The 11,465-nt window shown below is 44.5% G+C and overlaps 1 pseudogene; it reads right to left on the minus strand.

Annotated features, from left to right (window-relative positions):
• Positions 1–7,197: 7,197 nt before the first annotated feature.
• On the minus strand, positions 7,198–7,708 carry LOC131481208 (large ribosomal subunit protein uL11-like; annotated as a pseudogene).
• Positions 7,709–11,465: the final 3,757 nt, after the last annotated feature.

Genomic DNA, 11,465 nt, shown 5'->3' on the forward strand with positions numbered 1-11,465 from the left:
CCTGTAATCACTTTATAATGCAGATTACTGAACACCAGTCATTCCAGAGCCAAAATTCCGGGCTTGTCCAGCAGGATGTCCCCATTGCCTAATAGGATGAGGGATCAACAGAGGGGTCACAGTAGGCAGGACCATGACATTGACTGGCATTCCAGAGCCATATCTGGGGGTATAATGTGTCGGGGATGTGTGGGCCAAATCCCGTGGGAATTCTGACCCCACTGGATGGCTTAGGAGGGCTGGTGGTAACAATGCAGGAGGCATGACAGGCTATGGGGTGTGCTGAGCTGACCCAGAGCAACCACTGCCATGCTTAACATTGGCTGGGAGCAGGCCCGGTTGGGGAGCTAGGGGGAGGCCCTGGCTGGGTGGAGTTTCCCACTAAGGGATGCAGGAGCTGGAATGGGGCTGCGTTCTGGTTGGATCACAGTTGTAGTCTCCCTTGGCAAAAGTGTGGACTGGGACTTGACGTACTGGGCTGGGTTAGACTGCAGCACAGTTTGGTGTTCTGGAGGACCAGGGTAGATGTGTGACAGACTACACTAGGTTTCAACCCCAACTGAGGCATATATGAGCTATATGTGGGTATGGACAAGCCGTGGCTGGGCTGAAACTTCCAACAGCAGGAACCAGGATGGGCTGAAGACCAGTTAAGAAAGGCCGCTGCTCCTGCTGGGACAAGAGATGAAATGAGTGGTGCTGGCCCATGAACCTGCTGGTATGCGCAAAACCTGACACCAGGAGGGTGTCTGATGGAGGAACCTGAACAGCTCCTCTGACAGGACACTGACCCTACAGATAAGTGCAGGAAGCATGGAGTTTAAAAACCCAGAAGAGGCTATGGAAAATGTCCCACTTGCATACATTTGGCACGGTTTGGGGGTGGACCAGGCTGAGTCAGCTCGCATCATCCACTGGCAAGTCCAAATGCCAGAGCTGGGTGGGGGTCTGGCCAGATTCAGCGCAATAACAGCAGTACACAATGCAAAATGCCAAGGCGAGGCTGCCTGTGCCAAATAGGAATGCAGCACCCAACCAGCACACCTCCCACTGGTTTAGGTGAGGGCCGAGTGTGTGATGGGCAGAACCAGGATGGACTGCAGTACTCATTGGTTCCAGTGGAGGTCGGGGCTCAGAATAGAACCAACCCAGCAGTTGCAACCACCAGCTGATCGGGGTGATGGATTGTGGCGGAGACTGTGCTTGCTAGTATATATAGGAACCTGGTCTGGGAACACCTCAAAGTTTCTTTGGGGATCCCCTCAATTGAAATGGAGGAATCAGAACATCAACCAAGAAAAGATGGAAGATGGAGTAGGTCAATCAACCACCTCAGCTATATGTTGGCAGCGAAATACTGGACAAGAGGAGACTCTATGATGGACTATGTCAGTCAGTGGACTCTGCACCAGCCTCATCGTACCTGGAATGGCGAGATTGGCAGGGACTTATGGCTGGTGAACTATCGGTATCACTTGAGCAAGGATCTCAGAGCGTGCCCTACATCTGGGACCTGGGGTGGGTGAGAGACTGGGTTGGGCTTCTCCCTCAATATTCTCTTTAAAAAAGAAAAAAAAGAAATGTCGATGTGCAAGTCACAGGAAGTGGTTAAGAATTTGCATCTTTTTTTTCTTTGTGTTAACATATTGGTTACTCAATACTATGTCAACTGACTCCATGATGTTATGAACTGTTGCTGATGTTATGTCAGTGCTTTCAATTGATTGGGTGATACTTTGCCGGCTCTGCCTTCAGACCAGAAATGGTCTCCCCAACAAGCCATTGAACTTATCTGGACAATAGAATGCTGGACCCTATGCTTGGTATATGCTTGCAATGAAAGAATCTTAACTGAACTCGAACTGTGGTAATGCAACAAGGTGGAGGAGTCCACCATGTGGGGAGGGTTTTGGAAGAGGTGGTGGAGTCCCAGTACCTATAAAGCTGTGTCATATAATGCAATGTAATTAATAATAATAATAATAAAATACTGAAAAAAGAGAAACACACAACACAGAATCTTTTCCTAAATAAAACTCATGCCAGAAAATCTTGCAGTTCTTGACCCAGGGTCAGCTCCCAGGCAATGACTTACATGGACTATTCTTCATGTTTGGCTTTTCAGCTTTGTATACAAAATCATAAAATGTATTGTATGGCTAGAAAAAGAATGACTGTTAAAAAAAAAATAAAAATCCTTTGGTGATGAGCCAAGCAGAGCTGCAGCTGGGCATAGCAACAGATAGAGGGGGAAGAAAGGAGGGAGGCAGACAGGTCCTGGTGGGGCCTGGCTCAGGGACAGAGAGTGTCAAGTTTGATGGGGAACATGCCAGTGCCTGGCTGTGCTGGAACACTCAGGATTTCTCAGGGCAGGATGGAAAATATCAGCAGGAAGAGACAAGCAAGTGGGTGAGCAAGGAATGAGCAAGGGCCGGCCTTGTAGACAGATATAATGAGAAAACAGAGATGCATTCCAGGACAAAAGGTAACCCAAAAATGTAAGCAAGCCTGGAGCTGAGATTAGTCTTATCCAAATAAGTCATAGAGGATTAGAGGGTGCTGGTGGCTGGCTGGGAATGCAGGGCACCTTCAAGTCTCAGAGCATGGCACCACTGGGCTTTGTGTAAATACTGAATTTCTAGGGAAGGCAGACAGGAGTCTTTGTTTCCATTGGAGGGATTAACCCAAGTTTATTGATGTTTAGACATACTGTTTTTAATCAAGATTTCCTTTAGAGCTAATACATCTCTCAGTTTTCTTCATTGGGTGCGGAAAGGAAAGTCAATTTGGGTCTCTGGGTAAACTACTTCTAAATGCTTTGGAAGAAGCTACATGAAGGTTATGTGCAGCACCCAGGACAGTGACCCAAATAGAACCTAAGACATCCCCAGTGTGTTTCTCTGCACTTGGTCCAGTACTAAAACGAATGGGCAGATCTAACAGGGCAGAAAGTGTAACTCCCAGAGAATGCCAACTCTTAGTCATCACTGTTACTCGAGACCAAAAGCAGGCTCCTTCTTCACTGATTCTCTCAACTATCCTAGTAGGGTCACTCTCCTTCTGCTTCCTTTATGAAAAAACTGTGGCTATGGTGTTTTTTGCTTGCTTGTTTGTTTTGTTTTGTATTTAAGATTGAATTATGTATCTGAAAGGCAGAGTGGCAGAGAGGAGAAACAGAGAAAGGACTCCATTTATTGGTGCAAAAGTGCACAATAGGTACAAATTGGCCAGGTGGAACCAGGAACCAGGAATTCCATCTAGGCCTCCCCCATGGGTAGCATGGGATCAAACACTTGTGTCAAATCCTCTACTGCCTTCTTAGCAAGAACCTGGATCAGAAGCACAGCAGCTGGAACTCTAACCTGCACTCCAATATGGGATGCCGGCACCACAAGTGGGTGCCTAACCTCCTGTGCTCCAAGAACAGCCCCTAAAGTTGTTTTAAGAATTGATCATCTGTACTGATGTGGACAGTGAATATATTCATTTCCAATCCAACATTCTTGCCTCCCACGGAGGTAAAAACCCCAAGTAGAATCTAGTACTATGTGTAAATGGGAGCAGAGCTTACTTACATTGAAGGAACAAACTGAACATTTGTGCAGAAGTGTGGGCTACCCCACACAGAGAAATAACCAATGTGAGTGGGCCAAGGGGTTGTGGGTAAGCAGGGAAGAGAAAAAAGCAGAAACAATGCCACAGTGGGAGAAGTCCTCCCCTGGGAAAGAGTGTGGGAAGAGGCCACCAGAGATTGGACACAGGTGGAAGAGTGCTCTCACCCCCACCCTTCCACATCTTTCTATAAGGAAGCAGTGGTTCCCCAAAGACTATACAAATAGGATGGAGTCAGAGCATGTGTCCTGGTCCTGAATGGGACAAACGTGTCCTGGGAAAGTGGGCTTAGCAAACCTGCAGTTAAAAATACAGGATTGACCAGTACAGTTGCCTAGTGGCTAAAGCCATCACCTTGAGTGCGCCCAGATCCCATCTGGGTGCTGGTTCTAATCCTAGTGACCCCACTTCATATCCAGCTTCCTGCTTAAGGCCTGGGAAAGCAGTTGAGGATTGCCCAAAGCCTTGGGACTCTACACTCATGTGGGGGATGCATTAGGGGCTCTGGGTTCCTGGTTTCAGATTGGCACATGCCTTGCTGTTGTGGTCACTTGGGGAATGATTCATCAGATGGAAGATCTTCCTCTCTGTCTCTCCACCTCTCTATCTGCCTTTCCAATATAAGTTAATGAATCTTAAAACAAATGAACAAGCAAACAAAAACACTGGCTTACAGACCTGACACAGCAGCTCAATCTCAAATTTTCCATCCTAAAAGTTCTGGGATCCCATATGGGTGCAGGTTGGTGTCCTGGCTGCTATGCTTGCCATCTATCTCCCTGCGTTTGGCCTGGAAAAGCAGTAGAGAATGGCCCAAACCTTGAGACCCTGCACTTGTGTGCGAGACCCTGAAGAAGCTCATGACTCCTGGCTTTAGATTGGCTGAGCTTCAGCTGTTGCAGCCACTTGGAGAGGGAGCCAGTAGATGGAGGATCGTCTTTCTCCTTCCCTCTTTCAATCTGCCTTTCCAATAAAAATAAATAAATCTTTGAGAGACAGAGAGACAAAGACACAGACAGAAGTGGAAACCATGTGCAGAGTTAAAAGGACAAGATGAGCACTCAAAATTATCAAAAAGCTATTCAAACTCAACTGTGCCCATGCATGGTAAACATGTTGCCCAGGGCCAAGCCTGGTACTCTAGTGGCTAAAGTCGCCACCTTGCATGCACAGTACCTTATATGGGTGATAGTTCATATCCTGGCTGCTCCACTTCTCATTCTAGCTCCCAGGGAATGTGGCCCAGGACAGCTTAAAGGCTTGGGACCCGGCTCCTGTGTGGGAGACCTGGAGGAAGTTCCTGGCTCCTGGATTCAGTTCAGCCCATCTCTGGCCATTGTGGCCACTTGGAGAGTGAACCAGCAGATGAAGGATCTTCTGTCTCTCCTCCTTTCTTTGGATCAGACTATTTAATGGAAGTGAATAAATATTAAAAGAGAGAGAGAGAGAGAGAAAGAAAAACAAACGAACAAAGGAAGGGAGGAAATAAGGAAAGAGGAAAAGAAGAAAGAAAGGAACAAAGAAAGCAAGCAAAAAAAAATCAAAGAAAGAAAAAAACAAAGGAAGAAAAAGAAAGAAACAGGTATTGCCCAGTGTGGGCTAGGTGAAGGAATTGAAGGAATCAAGTCCTTTCATCAGGTGACCACCTGCTACCACAGGGCCCCTTTGGCAAGCTCTTAGCCTTAATCTCATTTGTAACACCTCAACTCTCAGCTTTATTGTCTTTGTGTGTTTTTTTTAGTTTTTTAAATTTATTTATTATTTTTAATTCATTAATTACATTGTATTATGTAACACAGTTTCATAGGTACTTGGATTCTCTCCACCCCTCTCCAAACCCTCCCACCATGGTGGAGTCCTCCACCTTGTTGCATAACCACAGTTGAAGTTCAGTTGAGATTCCCCCATTGCAAGCATATACCAAACATCGAGTCCAGCATCTTATTGTCCAGTCAAGTTCAACGGTTTCTTAGGTATACCTTCTCTGGTCTGAAGACAGAGCCAGCAGAGTGTCATCCCGATGAATTAAAAGCTCCAACATACCATCAGCAAAAATTTACATCATTATGGAATTAATTGACATAGTAATGAGTAACCAATATGGTAAAAATAAATGCGAGTTCTTAACCACCTTCTGTGACCACCTCATTGACATTTGTTTTTTAATTGGCCAGTAGAGAATTGAGTAAATTGAAGGTGCCTGAAAAAGTGTTTTGATATGCAATGTGGCTATATGGAGCTATTCAACAGCAGCAGCCCTGTATGTAAGTATAATTTTTGCATTCTGAGAACATTTAAAATCTTCCCTGCTAGACACTGAGGCACTGTCTACCTCCCTCTGGCCAGGTTCCTTGCTTGCAGATTCCGCTAAAGGCAAATAAAACCATACGTGTGCTGAACCTATCTAGAATGCCCCTTGTCATTTCCTAAACAACCCAGTAAAGTGGCTATGTACATACATGGTAGACACACTGGCTTAGGCATAAGAAATGTGGAGATAGTTAAAAACTAGGTAAATTTATAACCATAGACTTGTCTCTCCAAAGTGGGCCCTACTGGGCTGGCATTGTGGCACAGAGAGATTAAGCCATCATCTGCAGTTTCAGAAACACATGTGAGTGGCAGTTTGAGTCCCAGTTGCTCTGCTTCAGGTTCAACTCCCTGCTGATGCACCTGAGAGAGTAGTACAAGGTTTTCCAGGTGCTTGAACCCCTGCACTCACATGGGAAACCCAGGTAGAGTTTCAGATCCCTTGCTTCAGCCTGGCTCCTAGTCCTGATCATTGTGTAATCATCTGGGGCGTGAATCAGTACCTTGGAGGCTCTCTATCTCATTTTGATCCTCTAATGAATAATAGTGAATCTTGGCAGATTCCATGCTGGGTCTATCTCTCTGCTTGGAGCCCCGATTCCAGCCAATGTGTACACATGGTGAGATGTCCCTGGGCCTGCCTAAGCTCCAGAGGCTGCTCCCTTCCTGGTGAGTACACTGAGAGGGAAAATCTGGAGAACAAATCAGTCCCGGGCTCCACTCACTGACAATATTGTTCGGTGGATGGGATTGGGTGGGAGTAACCTTGTGTTCTGGGAGTTGAAAATTCTAGCAGCCTCTTGGCTCCTGTCAGGTTCCAAGAGAGGTCCGTCTCCGTGCTCGGAGCCCTGATTCTAGCCATCATGTACATGCAGTGAGCTGTACCCGGGCCTGCCCCAGCTCCAGTGGCTGCTCCCTTCCTGGTGAATACTATTTGATGTTAATAAATGCATTGTAGTACAACTTTAAAAAATGAGAAATATATATCATGTTCGATATTTTCTTTTGAAGATCTTAGTGAAAAAATTATTTTGCATATTTGAGCCATAGTTGTCTTGCTTAGCCATGGTTCTTCTAGGGTTTTTTCGCCCTCTGCTCTTTGGTACCACCCAAGCTGGTTGCTTAGTCCCTCTGATATCGCTCTTCTCCTTGCTCCATGTTACCTTCTCACTTTTCTCACTTGGCCCATTCTGTTGTCCTCCTCTCTTCTCTATTGATTCCTTTTTTTTTTTTTTTGGATTGCCAGATGATCCTTCATTGAGACATTTTCTCTTCTTAGCTAGCTGGGCACTCCACAGCACCACTATTGATGTCATCTATGATGTTGTGCAGGTGGCGGCCATCCACGTTACAGCTCATTGACTGGGCAGTCCCCGGATTCTCTTTGATGGTTCCAGAAAGTTTTCTGGCTAAGGATCAGTGGCGTATCTGCCGTCGATGTTGACAATTTCATCAAATGTGATGTTCCCACTGTGTTTGATGTTCTTCTGCTTCTTGTGGTCCCTGGATGGCTCCTTGAAGGCCTTGATGATCAGGACAGAGGCCAACAGCACCACCTCAATCTGCTCTTGTCAGATCTGGATGGTCATCTTCACTGTGATCTGTAGGCCCTTCCAGTCCCTGGTGACCTTGGCAATGTCATAACCCAACTTCTTTGGAGACAGACCCAGGGGACCAGTCTTGGGGGCCAGGCGGACATGGTACCCACCTTGCCACCTGTGTACTGCAGGCACACTAATTTAACTGCATTGGGGTCAAACCTGGGTGGCATGGTGGAGGCGCCTGGTGTTGGATGAATCTGGATTCTGGATGAACTAAGAAAGTTGCACTGCGGCCTCCTCTCAGGCAAAAACCAAAAGTACTTATCCTTACACCCACGCACCACTCATTTTCTGCCCTCCCCTGGCTTTACAGCACCCTTTCATTTTCTGCTTATATTACTCAGGGCAGTTCTCTTATTAGTTCATATTTGGAGAAAGAGATCTGCTGCAGCCAATCTGGTTTCTGTCGGCTTTTAGATCAAGTGATTTATGAGCTGAAGTGAAGTGCTTTTAATCTGCCTTCTTGCACTGTGAGTCTGTAAGATGGCTGTTTGGATGGCAGTGCCTGGAAGAGACAGAGGCAGGGACAGGGAAAACTGGAGGGTTTGCTGAACTAATCTTTTAAATGTGCATTGAATCTCATGAAGCCAAAGTTGCGATTTTTCTGGGATTCCAGCAATGAAGCCACTCCCTTCACTCCCCCTTTCTCTCAAATTCTAAGGCATAGCCTACACCCATTGCACTTCTGATTGACTGTACAGCCTCTGACGTCATGCGTAGTCCAGGTCTGTGGGATTGATCCAACCTGACGCACACAGGAAAAGCCTGTGAAACTTCTGTTCTCTGGCCCTGCCATAGCTTCATTGCTGGTTCTGTTCCCAAAAAGACGCAGGTGGCTCAGGAGGTGCTGCCCTGTGAGCTCCTTTCCCTGAAGGAGCCTGTGCTGGGCATCCAACTCCTCAAGCTGGAAGCAGTGTGTGTGTATCAACATCTCCTCAGGCCCCAGGGTGGGAGGGACACAGTAGAGGGACCTTGGGTTCCTCACTCTGCATCACTGCTTTTGAAGAAAAACCCTTTCATAGTGTCTGGTGACATCAGAGCTACAGCCAGGAGCCCCAGGTTGCACTCAGAAATACAAGGATTGTAAGCTTCTTTCTGGACTCAGGAGATAAGCTTTCTCTGGTCCTTATCTAGTTCCAGCCTTGGCTTCCAGCCCTCTCATACACCGACCATCAGAGTTGCTTGTGAGTCCTCTAATTAGTTCAGATAGACAGAGACTAATAAAAGTCAGCTAGTTGATAATCCCCCAGCTTGTACCTTACTGATCAGGCTTCACGTTTGGCTTTTCAGACAGAGAGACACTGATATAGAAATTGGAACACCTAGGTAAAAGGTCAACTAACCTATACTTGCTCAGCCTGTAAATATAGGTCAGGCTCCCTATTTGCTTCACCTGGACTTTATTAGGAAGGATGCAGAGTTAAATTCTTCCTCATTCGCTGGGTTGTTGGGGATTTCCCTGCTCACCTGCCTAAAACTTTTCTATTCTTTAATTGCTAAAATGCAAAGTTCTGCAAAACTGTGGCTTGATCACTACATACTGCAAAGTTTAGATTGTGGCTTAAGATTCTACCCCCACCCAAAAAAAAAAAAACTTTTTCAATTTATGACTGTTAATGCTAAACAAGATACAACTGCATAGAAATGTTGATACTAAGTTTGTACTCAGCTGTTATATATGATGGATGTTAAAGTTGATTGTTTCATTGTTCCTGTGCCTCACTGATTTAGGTTAAACTCAAAAACATGTTGTGTTGGGAGGAAAAAAAAAAGGGTTTATAGCAGCCGGTTGTGTATATATTAAAATTGAGAGATGTCAAGGAAGTAGTTGCAGGATGTGGTTATGAGCTTGCATTTTCTAACTTACTGGTCACTCAATGCCATGTTAATTAATTTCATGATGTTGTTCATGTCGATGTTTCTTCCTGCTGTTGAAGTTGTATAGTGATGTTTGGCCTTGTGGTCAAATGCGGAGTGAATCACCGGATGCAAGATCTTCCTCTATGTCTCTCCTCCTCTCTGTATATCTGACTTTCCAATAAAAGTAAACATAAATCATAAACAAAAATGAAATGATTGATGCACTGTGGTTTTTCTCAGCCTTGGCTACTAGGGAGTAAAACATTGAGAATGGCCCAGGTAAATGTTAGGATAGTGTTTTTGAGAAACTGGGCCCTTTCATTTTGCACACAGAAGTTGGTTTATTCAGAGGATTATTTGTACCAACCAAGAATCTTTCCAAAGATAAAATTCTGGTGGCCTTGAGCACTTACAAATTTGTGAGTGTATTTGTTCCTGATTTCATAAGTTATTTCAGGGAATAAGGGCAGTGGTCCAAGTCTGCTGCTAAAAAGCCTAATAAAAATTGGGTTTGACTAGTTTAAAAAATATTATTTGTGCTCAATATCTGGGACAAGCATCTTTTTAAGATTATTTAATTTTTATTGAAAAATCATATATACAGAGAGGAGGAGGAGAGAAACAGAGGAAGATCTTGTGTTCATTGTTTCACTCCCCAAGTGACTGAAAAGGCCTGGGTTGTGTCAATCCAAACCCAGGAGCTCGGAGCCTCTTCTTGGTCCTCCACATGGGTGCAGGGTACCAAGGCTTTAGGCTCTCTTCAACTGCTTTCCCAGGCCACAGGCAGGGAGTTGAATGGGAAGCAAGGTTGCTCAGATTAGAACTGACACCTACATGGGATCATGGCTCGTGTAAGTGGAGTATTTCAGATGCAAGGATACTGCACTCTGCACCCAGATAATTTCTTAAAGGGGACAAAACTCCAGAAAGAGCTGACACTTGCTCTCCCTTAGCATTAACCTGCGCCTGTGTATAGAGATTGAGCCTTGACCCTGAGGCCTCTACTAACTGGAGATGATGAAATAATTGTTTTGTGATAAGTTGTTGGTAATACATTTGTATTAAACAAACATAACACATCTGGTGTTAAAGAAAATCTCAGAGGCCACAATCTTCATTTGTTTTTTTTTTTTAATTTTTTTTTTAATTTCTTTTTTTTAATAAAGCAAACATTTATTAAACAATAATAAAAACATTCGATCAGATTACAAAACCTGAGCAAGAAAAACAAACGGCACATGCTTAACTGTAGTTGACATTCAAATAAAATTTACATTCCCAAAATATTATACAGTAATTAGAAAATACCAGCCAAAGTAATATTAGGATACTTTTACGTGCGATCTCAACAAATTTGAACAGAAGCAAATTTTAAGAAAGTTAATTTTACAGTGAAACATAGCAGTAAATTAAGGATCTTAACATGTTTATTTTACTGCTATTTGACACTATGATACAAAAATAAGAGGATTTACTTGACATTTTTAATATCTCATGGGCTGTTGAGTGCCTTACTGGTGAAAAGATTTAACTGGCTAATCTCATCAATCCATTTTATACATTTAGTAAGCATCATCTCTGCCCTACATAACTCTTAATGCAATTCACAGCACACAAATTGTTATCATATTAAATACATAATCAACTCGGACTTCTCAACAACAAGGAAATTAGTAAACCATCAAATGGACTGCTTACCATACACTTTCCTCATAATGTGTTTTTAATGTGTGTTTGCAGTAGAGAGCTAAGATTCTGGAGGAGACACCGCAGGCTATGAGGAGTTCCCAGGTCCACACTCTGACTTTTCTGCCTGCTAAGGATTCTCTCCTTAAGTAGTGTCATCCTCCCCCACCCCCACTCTGCCCTCAATGAGAATGAGCCCCAAGGCCTGGGAACAAGGGTAAACTGCTGAGTTTATATCAGACTTTCCAATGAAGGTAAATAAATCTTGAGAGAGAGAGAGAGAGAGAGAGAGAGAGAGAGAGAGAGAGAGAGAGAGAGAGAATAAAATACAGCAGGCAGGGCTTGAGGAGGCATCTGCATGGGAAGTTCATTTCACAAGCAGTGGCAGAATCCACT

The sequence above is a fragment of the Ochotona princeps genome, chromosome 10 (genome assembly GCF_030435755.1).
Source record: "Ochotona princeps isolate mOchPri1 chromosome 10, mOchPri1.hap1, whole genome shotgun sequence".
In the NCBI taxonomy this organism is placed as follows: Eukaryota; Metazoa; Chordata; class Mammalia; order Lagomorpha; family Ochotonidae; genus Ochotona; species Ochotona princeps.